This window comes from Falco punctatus, assembly GCF_963210335.1.
Source record: "Falco punctatus genome assembly, chromosome: 2".
In the NCBI taxonomy this organism is placed as follows: Eukaryota; Metazoa; Chordata; class Aves; order Falconiformes; family Falconidae; genus Falco; species Falco punctatus.
In genome coordinates, this window is record NC_137581.1 from 113,235,168 (window position 1) to 113,251,587 (window position 16,420).

General features: G+C 42.9%; 1 protein-coding gene across 17 annotated transcripts in view; it reads right to left on the reverse strand.

Moving 5' to 3' along the window:
* The window catches only part of LOC308058816 (cell surface glycoprotein CD200 receptor 1-B-like), a 150,721-nt gene continuing 134,301 nt past the window's right edge, over window positions 1–16,420 (reverse strand). For all 17 annotated transcript variants that reach the window (XR_013925978.1, XR_013925979.1, XR_013925980.1 and 14 more), the window contains one exon: window positions 1–16,420. This exon is cut by the window's right edge. The gene's annotated coding sequence lies outside the window, so the exon portion shown is untranslated.

The following is a 16,420-nucleotide window of genomic DNA, read 5'->3' on the forward strand; positions in this document are numbered from 1 at the left end:
TTCTTTTCTTTTTTCTTTCTTTTTTTTTTTTTTTTTTAACAGTTTTGATAAAGCAGTAAAGGAAAATAATTGCAACACGACAGCAGTATTTCCGTTTCCCTAATAGCTGAGTAATTAGAAAGCACTTTCTAGATGCAACATCTTGCTCTTCGGGGGTTTCTCATCTTGCAGTGGTTTTAACGTCACAAAGGACCATGTCCTCTGGCTCTCCTGCTCCTCCTGCATGCTACAGGCGGTTCTTAAAACAGGCTTGGAGCCACACAACAGCAGCCAGACTGCTGGAGCAAGCCGCTTGGAGCACTGTTCTTGCAGGTATAAGTGACCTGGTGCAAAGCACTTGTTTTCTCCATTTAAGAAGAGGGCCTGGAAAGGGCTTTGGTTAGTAGCTGTGAGGGGAGATTAGGAAGAAACCAGCACCTTGTGTTGCAAGGTGTGCGGGCACCCACCCTTGGAACTGCTTTACTCATCCCCAGCGCAGGCAGAGCTGACCTCTGCTGGAATAAAAGTGTATAAAAAAAAAAAAAAGCCAAAAAAAAAAGCCAAAAAAAAACCCCCAAGGGATTTGATTTACATCCAGATGGAGCGAGGAACACATTTTTGGCAAACTCCCCTGTTCTTTTCAATACCTGTTTGCAGAAAATCCCGTTAAATTCTTCTTTCTCAAGACCTATTTGTGAAGGCTAGGTGATGCAACACGTGGAAAACGATACACCAGGAGCAGGGTGTCTGGGTGGCATCCATGTGAACCGCTTGCAAGAATGGGCTGTATCTGCTGGATTTGGACATATCTTGAGGCAAGGTCAGAGAAGGAGGAGAACGGGTGCTCATTCTCTTTGGGAAATGCTTTCCGCTGCAGACACACAGAGATGCTTCTCTTCCTTAAAGGACTCGTGGTCTCCACTACTGCAGTATCCCCTGCTTTTTGCTGAATGTCCCACCATAGTCTGTATGGTGGAAAGGTGGCCGTTCCCTTCGTTTCATTGATTGATTGAAAGAGGCAGACCCCTGCCTATGGACAAAGCCAGGGATGATATGCTGGGTCAGGGAGTTTGCTTCTCATCTTTCCACATAACGCAGCAATGATGCTGACTGACTTCTCAAGTGCATGGTGAGGATAAACTGGCGACTGTCTGCACAGTTACCAGGACGGTTGCAACACACACATCAGCTTGTAACAGTCAAAGGGAACCTCGTCTAGTGGTTTAGAAATTGCTCGTCTCTGTCTCCATCAGAAATTTCACGAGAAAAAGCTTTGTATGAAATACTGGAAAAGCAGATTTGGCCAAAACTTATCTGGCATAAAAACTGAATTAAAATGGATTTAAAATGCAGTAGGATGAGAAAGCAAATAAAATTTCTCTGACCTGGATGCATCTGTTTGCTGAAATCTGGCTTCCAGCATGTATCAGAGAGGTATGTAACCAAGAAAGAGAGGGGACAGTACACACATCTTTTCTTATAAACCTGTGAGGCACCTTGGTGGAAGTGGCACAGGAATCTAGAGTGAAATTTAAAGCAGCAGCACAGAACCTAAGTTAAAGGCAGCCTGACAGAGGGATGTGTTGAAAATACAAGTAGGACAACACCATTTACACAGGAACGAGCACTTGTAAACACCAGCAGCTGCTTTAATTCATCAGAACTTACTGTGGTTACAAACGCAATTCTAACTTTTCTTCTGCAAATTCTTTCCATAAAAGCAGTACTTACTCTAGGTGTGACCAACTTGGTTGTTCCAACTATTATTGAGAGAAATGTTTTTGCAGTGCCATAATTTTGTGATGCCTTTTCCTGCATACCTAATGTGTCGTACACCTATGACTAAATGATTTTTACTTTCTCATTTTTTATTGAGACAATATTGTGTGGGCTTCTTTGGCAGTAACCTGACACAAAGCTTTGTGTGTTGAGCCCAAACACATTTACCTTCTGGAAGCTCTTTCATTTAATCTAGAGGAGCATAGCTTATTTGAAGAATGATAAAATTCCAAGGTCAGCCTGAAAATTAAGCCATTTATATAAAAAAGGTTTGCTCTTGTACAGATGTAGGTATGAGTCACTGACCTGAGAACTCAAAGCATTGCAGGGATATTAATATAAAAATCAAGATTTTAATAAATTGAAGTAATTGAAGAAGGCAGGAGATAAAAAGACTTGTTTGTCTTGACTGAAAAAGAAAGCTTTTTCTTCTGTGGTAATAAGAACAGTTCATACCCCTCGTGTTCCCTGTTACAAATCTGGACCAACACCTGTCAACCAAGCGCTGTCACTGGAGGTTCTGCCCTTTAAAGAGTTGTAGGAATCGAGGAGAGTAAGGATCAAGAAGTATTGCTCTAGCTTTTGGTAAGAAAGACTTTGGCACCCTCTCTCCTTTATTCAGACTCTCCTCTTTCTGCCTGCAACAGTTGCCAGCTCTGAAAGAGCTGAGCTGCAATAAATATAAGAAATATCCTGGGGGTGTAGGGGTGGAGAGACCCTGTGGGCAGAAGCGTTCTTCTCAGACCACAGCTACCTCCCAGCCAGGGACGAGAAGGTAGTTTTGATTGAGAGCAGAGAAGGGGAAAGAAGGGGAGAAAAATACCTTCCTTCCTTCCTTGGCATCTTCACCTCCTTCGAAAACCTGTCCTAAAAGTAAGAATCTGTTTTTTCTTCTGTCTCTGTAGTAAACTACAGGAACCTGTTCTTACCCCTCTTGCTTGGTGCCTTTGTGGGGGAGCAGTGTCACACCCAGCTTTCAGGCAAGAGCATCATCGCCAGCATCTACAGGGGAGCAGCTCATACACTGCAATAAACTGGCTTAGAGTCAATTCAATTTAGATCAAAGTGATGATAATGTGCTGACGGAAGGCACTAAAGAGGTAATTCAGAAGAAGTTTCTGCCTTCTGAAAGGTTACCGAGCTAGCTACTCATATGCTTTTTGTTTGTTTGCTGTTTAGATTCCAAGTTACTCAGTACCCAGACCTGATGGTTTTTGTGTGCTTGTCTGTTTTTTACCCAGTTTTATCTATGTGATTGGAGCCACCCATAGGAGGTAGAAGAAGGGTCCCTATCAGAAGGAAGGAGCTACAGGAACAAATAAATTGAAAAGATAAAAATACTCCTAGTGCCATCTCTGCTTTGCAGATGCTCCGCTGTGCCAAGGAGGAGGCTGTACCACACAGCCTGTGGCACTGGGCTGTGCGTGTGAACAGAACAGCAAAAACTTGTTCAAACAGGCTGTTCTGCTGTTAACTTGCTGCCTTCCAGGCACAGGCACAAGCCGCTGCCACCCCTTTATGCTGGGTGCTGACTACGACACTGCTTGCGAGCGAGTTCTGAAGGCAGGAGGCTTGTCTTGGAGAGCGAGGCTTGGCCCACGCCGCCTGACAGGCTGCCTCTCCTCCTTGCACCACGCTGGGGAAACCAGGCTACGGAGGGAGGGAGGGAGGGAGGGAGGGAAGCTGCTGCTACCTCCGGCCTCGTGCGGGCTGTGAGGGATCTGCTGGTCCTGGGGTTTCCTCCCCTGCCTGGTTCCGTTAAGTGGTGGGCAGTCGCCTTGCCCTGGAGAACGCGCCCCGTGCCGGCATCGGGGAGTGGGCTGCGGGGTGGCTCTTCCTGAGCAAGAAGGCAGGAGCTGGGCTGGACTCTGGGACTGGAGCTGGGAAACACGACAATCATTGCTGAGCTGCAGCAAACGTTAACGGGTTGCGAAAGTTCAGCAAGCCTGAACTAGGCATTTGGGTAAGAGTAGTGTTCAAAATGTAAATATACATATTAAGTATGACCTGAAAGAGGCAGCTAAATCAAAATGCAACAGAATAAACACAGATGATAAGGAAGAGATGGACTAATTACAGGCAAGAGACTGCAATAGAACTTTGGTTATACCATCTACCTGTTTCTCCCTCATACCATTCTAGCGCTCTTATTAGACCTTTCTGAACCACCCAACGTACCGTCAGGTCAGCCTTAACAGAGCACAAGCTGGGGATAAGATACCGTGATTAAAACTCATGGAGACTATAGCAGAATAAATCAAATTATCTAAGTAGTTAATTGTCGTAATTTGAAATTACTTATCTTTTATGCAGTCAGAATCATAATCTAGGCTGTTAGCGGCTACTTTGGAGTATTTCTGGCCATAGTTTATGAATGCTGAAAGGGTATTGATTGGAGGATGGTATGATGAATGTGAATTTTCATATGAAAAAATGAAAGGTAGCAAGCCATTTGTGTAAACAAGTTTGTAATACTGAGTCTTGCAGTGGGATATACATAAAAGTCACTTCAAAAGTGATGGTGCGATGGTCAGTGCTGGGATAATCTGATCTGCCAAAGTACAATCAGAAACAGCGCAAGCAGGAATCACAGAGCTGGCTTTAGAAAGGACTAAGGACGGAGATCCCGTGAAAGAGCTTCCCACCCTGCAGGGAGCCCCTTGGCTCTTGGAGCTGCTGCTGGCCCGTGGCTCAGAGGGTTTGGGTTCAACTCCCCCCTCTGCCTAAGCGTGTGACCTTGGCCTCACCGTTTAGTCTCCCTGTGTCTGACTTTCCCGACTCGTAAGGCAAGGTGGGGAGCATTCCCCTGTTTAACAAAGAGCTAGGAAGAAAAGTGCATGGAAGAATAAGAGGTACTTGAAGTCTGCAAGGAGAGGCCACGGGTAAATTGCTCAGATCTTCCTGCCATGAGGGTCCCTGCAGCTCCAGGTTGGGGGTTACTCGTTCTGTTATCTTGGAATGGGAACATGCAAAATACCTACAGGTAAGTCTTAAGCAGGGCATGCAGTTTTGGAGGTCTCCATGTAGGAGATGTGCCTGCCTATGATTTTATCTGTAGCCGGCCATACATTTAAAGGATGAGAATTAGCAAGCGGTGGCTGGGTCTTGCAGCCCTTCCCTCCCAGCAAGGTGACAGAAGGCTCTCACAGCTGGTTCTGCAGACCTTTGCAAGACCTTTCCATCTTCCCTGCATGCAGCAATGTCAACTGATCATTGATTTTCAATACCACTTTTCATCACTGAAATGTTGATACTTTAATTAATCAGGAGGCCCCGCACAGGTTGGAATTAAAAAATTAGGAGTACTTATATCACAGAGCTTAGTACAGCGACTCCCAGCCAGTCATCAGTGAAACTTTTGAAGCATGCTTTCCTGTAGTTCTTGTTCTTATGAAAGTTTTCAGTCCCTCTGTTCCCTCATACAGATTTTCTAATGTCTAATAATAAGTTGAACACACACTGTGACTTTTCCATTAACAGGAGTTTGCCTTGTGACTATTTGGCAGCATGTTTTCATCAAACGTATAGGGACTCTTGATCTCTCTGCAAGTTTAGTTAAAACCAGGCAAGGACTTCAAAAGGAACTCATGGGGACTGATAGACAGCATGATCTTGTAAGCATCATTTCCCAAGGAAACAGGATTAAAAGACTAGCAGCTGGCTGTGTGGTAGGCTAATTCAAACCTTCCTTTTCTGTCAGTTAAAAAAAAAAAAAAAGTGAGAAAATATATTTTTTTAACAATGTTATTAGCAGAGTTTCAGTCACAGGGAAATCAACTCCCCAAATATTTTTTTTTTCCATTAATAGGGTCTTGAAGGCAGTTTTATGTCCTTGTATAACTAAAAGAAATTACTTTTTTTAAGTGCCCTTTTTTTACTAATTACTGATGATCTGCTTTGTCAGGGATTTCCACTGCACAGTGTCTCCTTTGAAATAATTGCAAAATCATTATCTTTTTAGGGTTGTTTTGAGCAACATGACAGAAACCTTCCACAGCCTGTTTTCCTGCCGGAATTTTTATCCTTCTTGATTATCGGCTGTGTTCCCATGACAATTCCTGTGCTCACGCATCCCAGAATTAGCTCCTAACACGTTCCAGCCTGATGGTACATCAAGCCCACTCAGTGCTCTGGAAACTACATGTACGCAATAGGCTCAGAATCTGTGGGGAAAGTAATTTGGGTATTAAGACTATGTGATTGAAAGATGGGAGAAGGGATGGACAGAAGAGAGTGGAGAAAGGAAAAGACACTTAGGATTATTCTTTTTTTAAAACTTTTTTTTTTTTTTTTAATTTAAATGCCTCATGTCTGCAGGGTAACATCTCTAGAGTTAGTATATACTGTTGATGAAATGGAACACTTGCTTGAAAATGACTTATCAATTTATCTTCAGAGTCAACTGATAAGGCGAGCAGCTCTGTATTTTGAGTTACCTTTCCTGCAGCTTTCCTGCACTGCACCCCCAGTTTCCCTGGAAGCTCCCTGTCTCCATGAGGTGCCTGTGTGTCATTCCCACTTTCAATGCTGCTGCATAGCTGGGTGCATTCCAGCTGCAGAACTCCGTACCTTTCTCAAGATTGCAACAGTCGTCTTACTCAAAACCTGAGCAAATCCTAGTAGAGATCTACTCAAAAGAAACACCTCTGTGCTCAGTTCTAGCTGCGAGAATAGTGCCAGACCTGATGGTATAGATCCAACAGAGCCACTAGCTGAGAAGGGAGCATCCAAATACCCCACTACTGCTGGCTAAGTCAAGGTCCATCCACATAAAAAGCTCCCAGCAAGTGCTGGTTTGGCTCCAAATTGCACTGGTCATTTGCTAGGAAGACCACCTTCACGCTCCTATGTTTTGTGGCCAGCACGGATGTTTCTTAGCCAAGGTGCACTGAATTCCAGGCAGGGCTCCTGACAGACCTTCATGGAGAGCCAGCACTGCTAGCAGGACGTGTCCAACTCTAATACAACTACCCAGAGAGCTGCTAGATAACTTCCTTCTGCCGTTAGTTGAAGTTCACAGTTGAAAGCCATTCTGAGGCTTACCAGACATTTTTGCCCCCCTTTACTTGGAGAAATAAAGCTCTTCTAACATGTCTCCATCTGAGAACAGCCTACCATCTCACCATCTGTCACAATGGCATTTTCCATTGTTTTCTTCTCCCTCTCTGTGCTTCTTATACATATGCAAGGTGTGCCCTCTAGTATTCTGCAAACAGCACAGCAGTGTTCAGCAGTGACAAATGCACCTTGGGACAATTGCATTTATGGAATATCAATAAGACTCCTTCCTCCCAGCTAACCACCTTTTCCCAGTCGGTATGATGGTACCACAAGGGTTAAAAACCCAAGCTTATTATAATGCAAGCACAGCTACCAAGATAGCGTGTATAGGAGAAAATGCAATTGAGATAGAAGTTTGCTTCACAGTTTGAACGATGCTCTGAGCTTTCAGCTACCTTTACCTTTTATATTACCCAAAGTATGGTATTTAAAGATGCATACATACTTTAAGATATCCAGTTTGCATTAATCACAGTCTCAGCATTATTAATGATTTGATTTCAGAAAAGTTATTGCAAAATTCTGTTTTTGCTATGCAATTTGTGCAGGCCTTCACACGGTCTAAAACTAGATTTAAAGATAATACATTCAAAGGCAAGAGCGTCTCTCTGAGGGGTCACTGATAAAAGCAAGATTGACCCCTCATCCTGACAGAACCTCTGCAAGAATCCTTCCAACAGACACATCGCTGCTTATTGTGCCAGCAGCTGTTGCCAGTTCCTTGGGGCAAACCTCCTGATGGGATCTGGTCCTCACTGTGAAGATGGCCAGCAGAGCTGCACGGGGAGGTGATTACTTTTTTCTCTGCCTCCCACCAGTTTCCCAATAGCCCTTCGACCAATTCAGAACCCTACGGGTACCCTTCAAGTCCCTGTGCCCGTGCTGCCACCAGGCTGAGCCCAGGAGGACACCGGAGGAGGGGGATTCCAGGATTTTTAGCGTTGCTATGGAGATGAAAATTAGCACAATAACTATTATGTTCTCTTTCAAAGCTTCCCAGTCTCTGGTTTTAACTCATTCCCCTGTTCCATCACCACTTCGGTTCTGTCCCAGGAGCATCCCGGCACATCTGACAGATTTCTGGCTCGGGAACTGGAAAGGGAATGGCAGAACACATTGGAACCTGAAGTCTGGCCAGGAACCAGAAAAGGGGAAGGAAGAAGTGAGAGAAGATCTTATAGAAAGAGGAGAGGATTAAAATAAAATTTAAAAATAAAATAAAATAAAACAAAATAATAAAATAAAATAAGTTATAAGAGTATAAGGGACATGGAAAACCCAGCTTTTGGAGATGGCACAGAGGCACAGAAACAGAACTGGAGAATATTTTGGTACCGTATGGTTATGCTCTACCCTTCCTTAATGAAGCTGCGTCCCTCAGGGAGAGCGATGCGCAGGCTGTACACCGCTCAGCAGCGAATACCCAGGCTGTCATCTTCCCTCCTGTTTGCAACAGCCCCTCCCTTTTCTTCAGCACCGAGAGGAAAAGCAAAGCTTCTGGGAAGCAAATACAACATCACACTTTCTTGTGAGGGGAAAAGCAAAAGTTGGAATGAATTTGGGAAGTTTAAATACGTTTTTCCACCTCCACGTTGCTACATGCAATTAGGTGGTTGTGCTGTTTCTGATGGGCTTTATGATCCAGTGCCCTAAAGCTCGCACTGCTTATGGGCACGTTGTTGTTGACATGAGTTCAATACCCTGTCGCCAAATCCCCCATGCTGTAAGCATAATGCCTTGGCCTTCTGCAGAAACACTGGAAAAGCATTAAAAAGGGGCAATAAAGATTCAGTTGAGCTTGTAGGTAAAAAATAGGTGGACAAGGCTTTTCTGATCCGCGAGGCTTCACAATTAACCACGGGTGCTAGAGGCTGTCTAAAATGTCTCCGAACATCTTTCCCCTGCTAATAACGTTGTCTCTTGCTATCACAGCCATTGTGCAAAACCCAGCAAATGAGCCTTCCTCCGCCACCTCTGGTGCAGCAGCCAGCACCACCTCTGCTCTTTCAGTCTTCCAAACACCTGTTCCTCTGCAGCCACCAAAAATACAGCCCAACTTTTATTTTGCCTGGCTATCAGAAGGCACCATAAACCGGTCAATAAGCTGAGGCTAAGATGTGCCCCCCAGGAGAGCGGCAGGATGCCTGGCCCTGCCTGGCCACCCCGGCCAGGGAGCAGGGCTGCAGCGCAGGGAACGTGGGCTGCAAAAAGGGCTTCAAACGCAGCTGGGGGCTAGTCAGGCTTGTGCTGTTGTTATGTATCCTCATCCCGCATCACGTCCTTTCCTACAAATGAATACTGATTTTCTGAGCCCAGAAGCCCAGCTATTGGAACTTCATCTGGTGCAGGCAGAGCTCACCTAAACTACCTTTTAGATTTTCTCTTCCTTGGTCCAAAATGACATAGCAGGTGGCTGTGGTGTGCCACCCGGCTGTGCAATGGTACACGCAGACAGCAGCATCCCCACAGTGATGATTCTGGGGATCTCGCTGCACCACCTTCCTACCCTGCTGGCTGACCACTACTTGAAAACAAGCATCATTTGCAAAAGACACATTAACAATACAGCAGATCCCTTTGAGGTTTTGCTGCTCTCCAGCCCCCACCTTCCCACAACTTTTTATGCAATTTATAACCAAGCTTTGAAGGGAGAGGAAAAAAACACAGCAATTTGCCTGCAGCCACACGATGGGAGGGAGCAACACGAGAGTAACTTGTGGTGTGGTGCTGTGGCACCAGAGATGCACTGCTGCGCAGATCAAAAAGGCTACCAAGGAATGACCAATTTTGGCTATTAGTTGCTGTGCAAAAAATTTCAAATAAAACCATATTGTCTCATCACCTGTCCTTGTAGGCGAGCCTTCAAGAGAGGGAAATGAATGTGTTCCCTTCAACAGTTTAAAGAGGAGGGACAGTCTTCACTCATTTGTTGATCTTATAAAGCATATTTCATGGCAGCTTGGGAAAGTCCAAAAGCAGAATCATGTTTAGCAGGGCTCTCAGTCCAACTATAATTCCACCCTCACCATCTCATTTCCATCCCCCTTCCCTCCTCCAGCCTTGCGAAGGAAAATAGCTTCAGACTAAAAGCCCTATAAAACTGTTACTTCTGAAGGTTCATCCTCTTGTCTTTCTGATGAAGAGCTACAATTATTTTTTTTTTTTGCAGCATAGGTAAGGAAACATCATTCTCAGAAAAAGTGAAACCAGACGTGAAACACAGACATAAAACCTGCTCTTTCAAGCTCAGAAAGTTAAGGACAAGATCATTCCAAATCAACCCTTTGATTTAATATTTCTCCGGTCAACAAAAAATCTGACTATCATCTAACATGGTTATTATTAAATGGTTATCTTAGTAGCAAATAATCACTTTAAACTTGAAACTCAGATGCACTGTAGAATGGCCAAAGTCTGAAAACATGTAAATCACGGGGATGGGCGAGTATGCTGCTAATTACCCCATTCCCTGAAAATCTTGTTTCTTTTTATGAAATATAATAAATAAAATTGGGAGAAATAATTATGATCTTCTAAGTAACGGGAACTGGACAAGCAGCAGTGTGTGGTTCTTGCTCACCTGCCAAAAGCATGGCATGGGAAAACGTCGCTGTGGAGTTCCAAAATCACAGTCAAGAGACTTGCTCAGCCGTCACTTACTTGGGGAAGAGCCTTACCTGCTTAACCCACTAGCGGTGCACAAATTTTGATCCAAACCCATCACTGTTCTTACCACGTTCCCCTGTTACGCTTTCGAAAGAAGAGCCAATGAAATCCTTTACTTTTGTGAACTGTAAAGAAAGACAAAAGATTACCAAGAGATCTTTTTTAGCTATTGTGCCCTAACCTTTCTGAATTTCTGTGAAACTTTGCATTTACAGTGATTTACTCAACTTTATCCCTGGACTTTTATGTACCGCACATAAAATATGATTTTTTAGAGTGTGTACTCATGTTTCTATTCAGGGGTCACTTCGTACATAAAACACTTGTATGAATGCCTAAATTATTTCAGCTCTCAATCACACTGAAAGCCAATGCAGCCCTAATACCCAAACTACAAAGACGGGTTTGGAAAATGCTATGTTAGGCTGGGGTCATACTCTCTTAAATTTGGATATTCACATCTCTGAGAGACGTTTGGTTTTGCAAGGATGATTAATTTCATTTTCCCTCTAACATCATGAATGGTACTAACCACTCTGTCTAATTTTGTTCAGTGATGATATTAGCTAGTTTCATGGTGCAAATAAAATTTAGCCTGACATCTCAAGAACCTGAGCATCATCTCTGTTAACAAAGCCTTATTACAAGATTTCTTTAATGCTTTTTTTAAGCCTGAACACAATATAGGCAGTGTCAAGGTACAGGGAACTTCTGCATCATTACTGAGGGCCAGTGCAGACCGGTCGCTATGTCATGAAACAGCTCAAATTGATCACAGTGATGGTCTGGTAGATGCAAAGCTCAGAGTCTTTGACTCTGAACTATCCCCGAATGACAAACAGTAGAACTTCTCAGGGTACTCCATCCCGCCCACACCAACTTTATCCTATAGGAAACATGCTACTGCCTTGGTCTCTGGTAGGAATGCCACCTGATGGTTATTGAAAATGTCTAAGGGGATGGAGAAAACAAAACTTAAGGCTCAGCAGTTTTAGTCTGAGTCTTGAACAGACAGGGTGATGCCACACTGTCCAGCTGAGGGCTGCTAGATGGTGCCAACCGCTTTCCCTCTTCCAAGGAGTGCACTTAGCAAAAACAAGTTAAGCCTTTTGTACTTAATGGCAGGTGGGGCATAAAGTATCGCTGGGGTCTCTTCATTGTCATGTAAAAACCACAAACAAGTGCTGTGCTTTGATTGCAGTGATTCTCGAGCCCATTTTCACTTTCCCTTGTGCTTGCCTTTTAAGCTTTGATCACAAGGCTGTACCGCTAAAGGCACCTGAGCAGCAGATTGCTAGGCAACAGATGCTGCAAAGGACAGCACCTGAGTGGCAAGGGACCTTGCCCTGCTCCAAGGTCCCCCTGAGAAAATCTTCAAGGCAAAACCAGCTCGGTCTTACGAAGGCAGGCAGGTGAAGCCAGAAATTGCTTTGAAAGTAGGAGTTAAAAATAAACAGCAATAGGAAAAAGGGGCAATTCAAGCAAATGAGAGAGAAACATGATGGGAGGCAACAAAAGGCAACGTGCAATGAGGAGTCACTACTAAAAGCATGGGAGCAGGTAGAAAATATGAGGGGAAAAGTAGCAAAACACAGATACAAGGCAGGTTTGAAAACTTGTGCAACAGCATAAATATATCTATATATAAAAGCTTAATTTATTGTCATCCTTGTAAAAGTTTATTTATTGCTAAAATTCTGTTTAGCGTTCATTTTATATCAAAAATGTCTGCCATGAGGAAACCCATATTACTGTTATGTTTTTCTTCTGAATTGCCAAAGAGAGTACTTTACATCATTTCTACTTGGCCCATAAATGTCATCCGTGGAGTAAATAGAAAAGTTTCGTTTGATCACAATTTAGGAGACATTGAAGAAGCTACATAAATCTTTATAGAACACAAATCAGTGCTTCACCCAGAATATAACTTGGAAGACAATGTATAAATGCAAAATGGTACATACTCAGCAATGCTCAGTAAGCAAAGGGAAGGTTGCATCTGTCTAATGAGAGTTTCCTTCAGGATAAAGAAAACAAGCTGCTAAAGAAACCTGACCTGGAAGCTGTGAAGCATAGTGCAGTACCACATGTAGGAAATGTGTTTCCCTCGTTCCGATCCTTAATTGCTATTTTAAATGTGCAAATAGGCTTGCCCAGTAGGGTGAACAGCGGCAACAAAACCCAAACCAAGAGAAAGTACTGAGCAGCAAAGCAAGCTGAGTGTTCAGAGATGAAGGAGTGCCAACCTGCAGTGAAAATCAGACTTTGCCAAGGATATTAAAAAAAAACGCGGGGGGTGGGGGGAATGGAGTTGCTATACAGGAAAATAGGATAGAGATTAAAGATAATCTAGGTACAGCCAAAAACTAAGTAAATACTCAGCCTCGTTTCAATCAGCGGAGACAATGTTGAGCATGGAACAAAAGGCAGAACGGCTAAAGGTTAGGGAAATTGCTAAGGAGCTTATTTGGTCTTTTGAGACCAAATAATCATCACAGCAGAATTCTGAAAGAACAAGATGCAAAATAGCAGGTATTTTCAATAATTCTGCTAGGTCAATCTGTTCTTAAATGACTACTGTTGCAAAGAGGTTGCTGAAAGACTGAGCTTGCCAAAATAACAGCCAAGATGAGGACAGGGATTCTGTCTACAAACATATTGTTGAAGTAAAAACAAGAAAGGGGAAAATAATATTTTAGCTAAAGGGTAATGTCGACATGAGAATAAACACATCACAAAGTTAGAAAAACATTTCTAACCTTCAGTGCAATGAGGTTGGAGAACAATCTTCCAACAAGAGTAACTGGCACAGAACTAGTTAGAAATGGAGGTGGATCAGTTTGGAAAACTGATTTAGTGATACATTTGCCTGAGGCAGGTAAAAAAGAGACCACGCCCAGTCCTTTTTTCTATAGATTTCTTTATAATCAAGTCTCTGTGATTCCTTCATGGTTGACTAGAGAGTATTCCAGCATTCAGTAATAATCCTTTGCCTTCTTACGCCTTGCAGTTAGCTTAACTATCACCCACCTTGCGTACCTCTCACTGCAGCAACAAACAGGGTACCTGTACTCCCTAGCAAGGCAAAAGTGTTTTGTTGGACGTGCTGACACGGCGCAGACTTTTCTAGTTCTGCCGACTGTTCCTTGAGCTGGGGAAGGAAATGGAACAGTTGAGCCCTGTCTGCTGTAACTGTGGCTGAAATCCCTCGATGGCTCACCCACTGCTCATCTCACCCGCGCCGCCCAGGTGAGAGGCACATTTAAGGAAAAGCAACCAAGTATCTCCTCTCAATCCATTGAGACTTTTAACAGAGTATACACAAGGTTTGTCAAAGCTAAAACAAGCTACTGACAGTGTAGAAATGTGAGAATAGAAAGGAAGGCACAAGCCTTTTCACGTAATTACCTTTATTCTTTTCAAGTTAGGAGTACATGGGATACTCCTTCCATGGGTTTAACCAGACCAATACATGGGATGCTCCCTCCACAGCTTTCACCAAACCCAAGTACATGTTTTGTTCGTGAACTCTTCAGCCAGCTTTTTGCCACAGACAAATCTCCTTGGTAAATCCCTTTTCAATTTGCTTCAGCATACCCAGTTAAAATATCTGACTTGTTTCACAAGTATACTCTAAGGTTTCTTATTAAAAAAGTCTTGCAATAGTCTAAGAGAAAAAGGATTATGCAAAAAAAGAATAACATTAACTGTTCTATTTTTGGAAAACAGGAGCACAGTGCCAATCAGACTGCAGAAGTCTGAAGGCAAAATTCCCCGTCCCCTACCAGACAAGGTCACTGGACATGTTGACACAACATTTTAATGCACATTACCCATTTAAAATAATTATTTTGCACGCCAAGTCATATCTTTACCTTCTAAGTTAATTTTTACTGTGCAATGGATGGCTTGAAATCCAATTTAATTCATTTTTTGTAATGCAATTTTCTTCCATGTCTACTATTTTCAGTGCATATTACATCTTCACTACTTCTGAATGTATCTTAAGTAGCAATTGCAAACAGATCTATCATAAATTTCAATCCAGTAATTTCTCCTTTTAGTCAACCCTAACTTCCCTCATTCCTGAAAGCACAAAAAAATCTGTAGAGCAAATAGGCATTTCAGTTGTACTCTGTATCCCAATCAATGAGCAAAGACAATTCATAGCTAACCTGTATTTATTTATTCCTAAAACCAATTCCTTTTTCTATTGAATCTTCTTAATGTATTTTGCCTTTATAACAATTGATGTATAGTTATGCAATTCAATTTAATGACAGACTTTTTTTTTCAAAGCCAGAAATGAAATTTGCTAGTATCTTTCTTCTCATCCTCAAAACATCAGTTTGAGGTATTTGAAGCACCTCGACAAGCCAGAGTTAAAGAGGGAAATGAGGACTGGGGATTGTGTGAAGCCCAGGACAGTTCACTCCTCTTCTTCCCCAGCTGAAGCATGGAAGGGGTCCGGTGGGATGCCAGGACATCGTTACCCTTAGATCCCACGTGGAGGAGGGCCTGGGGACTGGGTTTAGGGCATTTTTTTGTTTGTTTGTTTTTGCAATCTCCATATGAAGTTCTTCCTGCTTATGCAACACTAGATCTATCAAAAGAAAAAATATTTAACTTCAAGAAGAAAAGTCTTTTCTTTATCTTCTATAAACCAAACCAGGCCAGTCTACCTTTAAATCCGGCTACTGCACAGACACCAAACTTCACAGACACTTCTATTGCAGCTGCTTTTTCTGCACTTAGGTTTCACAGAAGGAACAGGCTGTTTATCAACAGGTTTTTCACGTTGCCTTTGAAGGGGCTCTGGACCCGACTATCCCATTCTAAACAGATGGAGCTCCATCACAGTGAAACCTTCAGGTGAGGTTGGCAGTGCGTTCTGCTTCCACATCAATGCTAGTGCCGCCTGCAAAGTGGCCGTAAAAGCAGCAGGCAGGAACTTTATAAGTTGTTGTCTGTCAGTTCTTTCCATGTATACATTATTTGCAAGTTAAATTTGTTTTGTTTTCCCCAGTCTGCCAGTTCTACAAACTCAAGCTGACAATCAAGCGAAGTTCTTCTCATGCATAATTACCTTTAACGAAGGATCCTCTGGCCAAATTGATTCACTGACACTTGAGCATTTTGTCTCCTGTCAGCATTCTTTGCACAGCCAGTGCAGATTAGAACCTAACAAACAATGCAGATATACAAGAAAATGTTGAACTTGGTTTACTGTCAGCACATTTCCTCTGCTGGGCTTGCATACCAAAGAAAATAGTTAAAACAGCAGCTCTGAAGGCAAGCTAGTAGCTGTGACTTCAAATACACATAAATAACATACGAGTAGGCAGTAATTTTACATCGGAGTGGGAGATGTTAGATGAAGTCTCTTCTCAGTGCAGTTTTTGAAGTACCTGGGACTGAGTGCTGCTGTCTCTCACATGTATTTCGCTCTGCCCTTTGCTGTGCATTTGTAGCACCTTCACTTTATCCAACCCCACAAAAGAAATTTCCAGGACCATTAAGTTTTCAGAGCTTGGGAAGAGGTAATTAAATAATTCGTTTAGTTTTGTTCTGTAAGAAACAGTGTATGGTTTCAGTGCCTAAATGCCACACTTTTATTTTGGCCTTAGAAAACTGGACAGTTTGATATACATTGTGCATAGGCAATAGCACGGCCTGAACATGGGTGAGGTGTTCTCTGCCTGATACAAATAGCAGTTTTTTGAAATTAAAAGCACCAAACTGATAATTGCTACTTCAAGAATTAGACATATATTTTATAAAACACGCTTTACTTATGATATTTGCCTTATATCCAAACCAGTGGGCTAAGTAAAAGCTGATTTTCATTTGGAACACAGGCTGGGTATCCCTGCCCGTCTTACGTCAATATTCAAGGACCCATCAACAGGAATGAACTGATCTCCCCCCTTTTCTT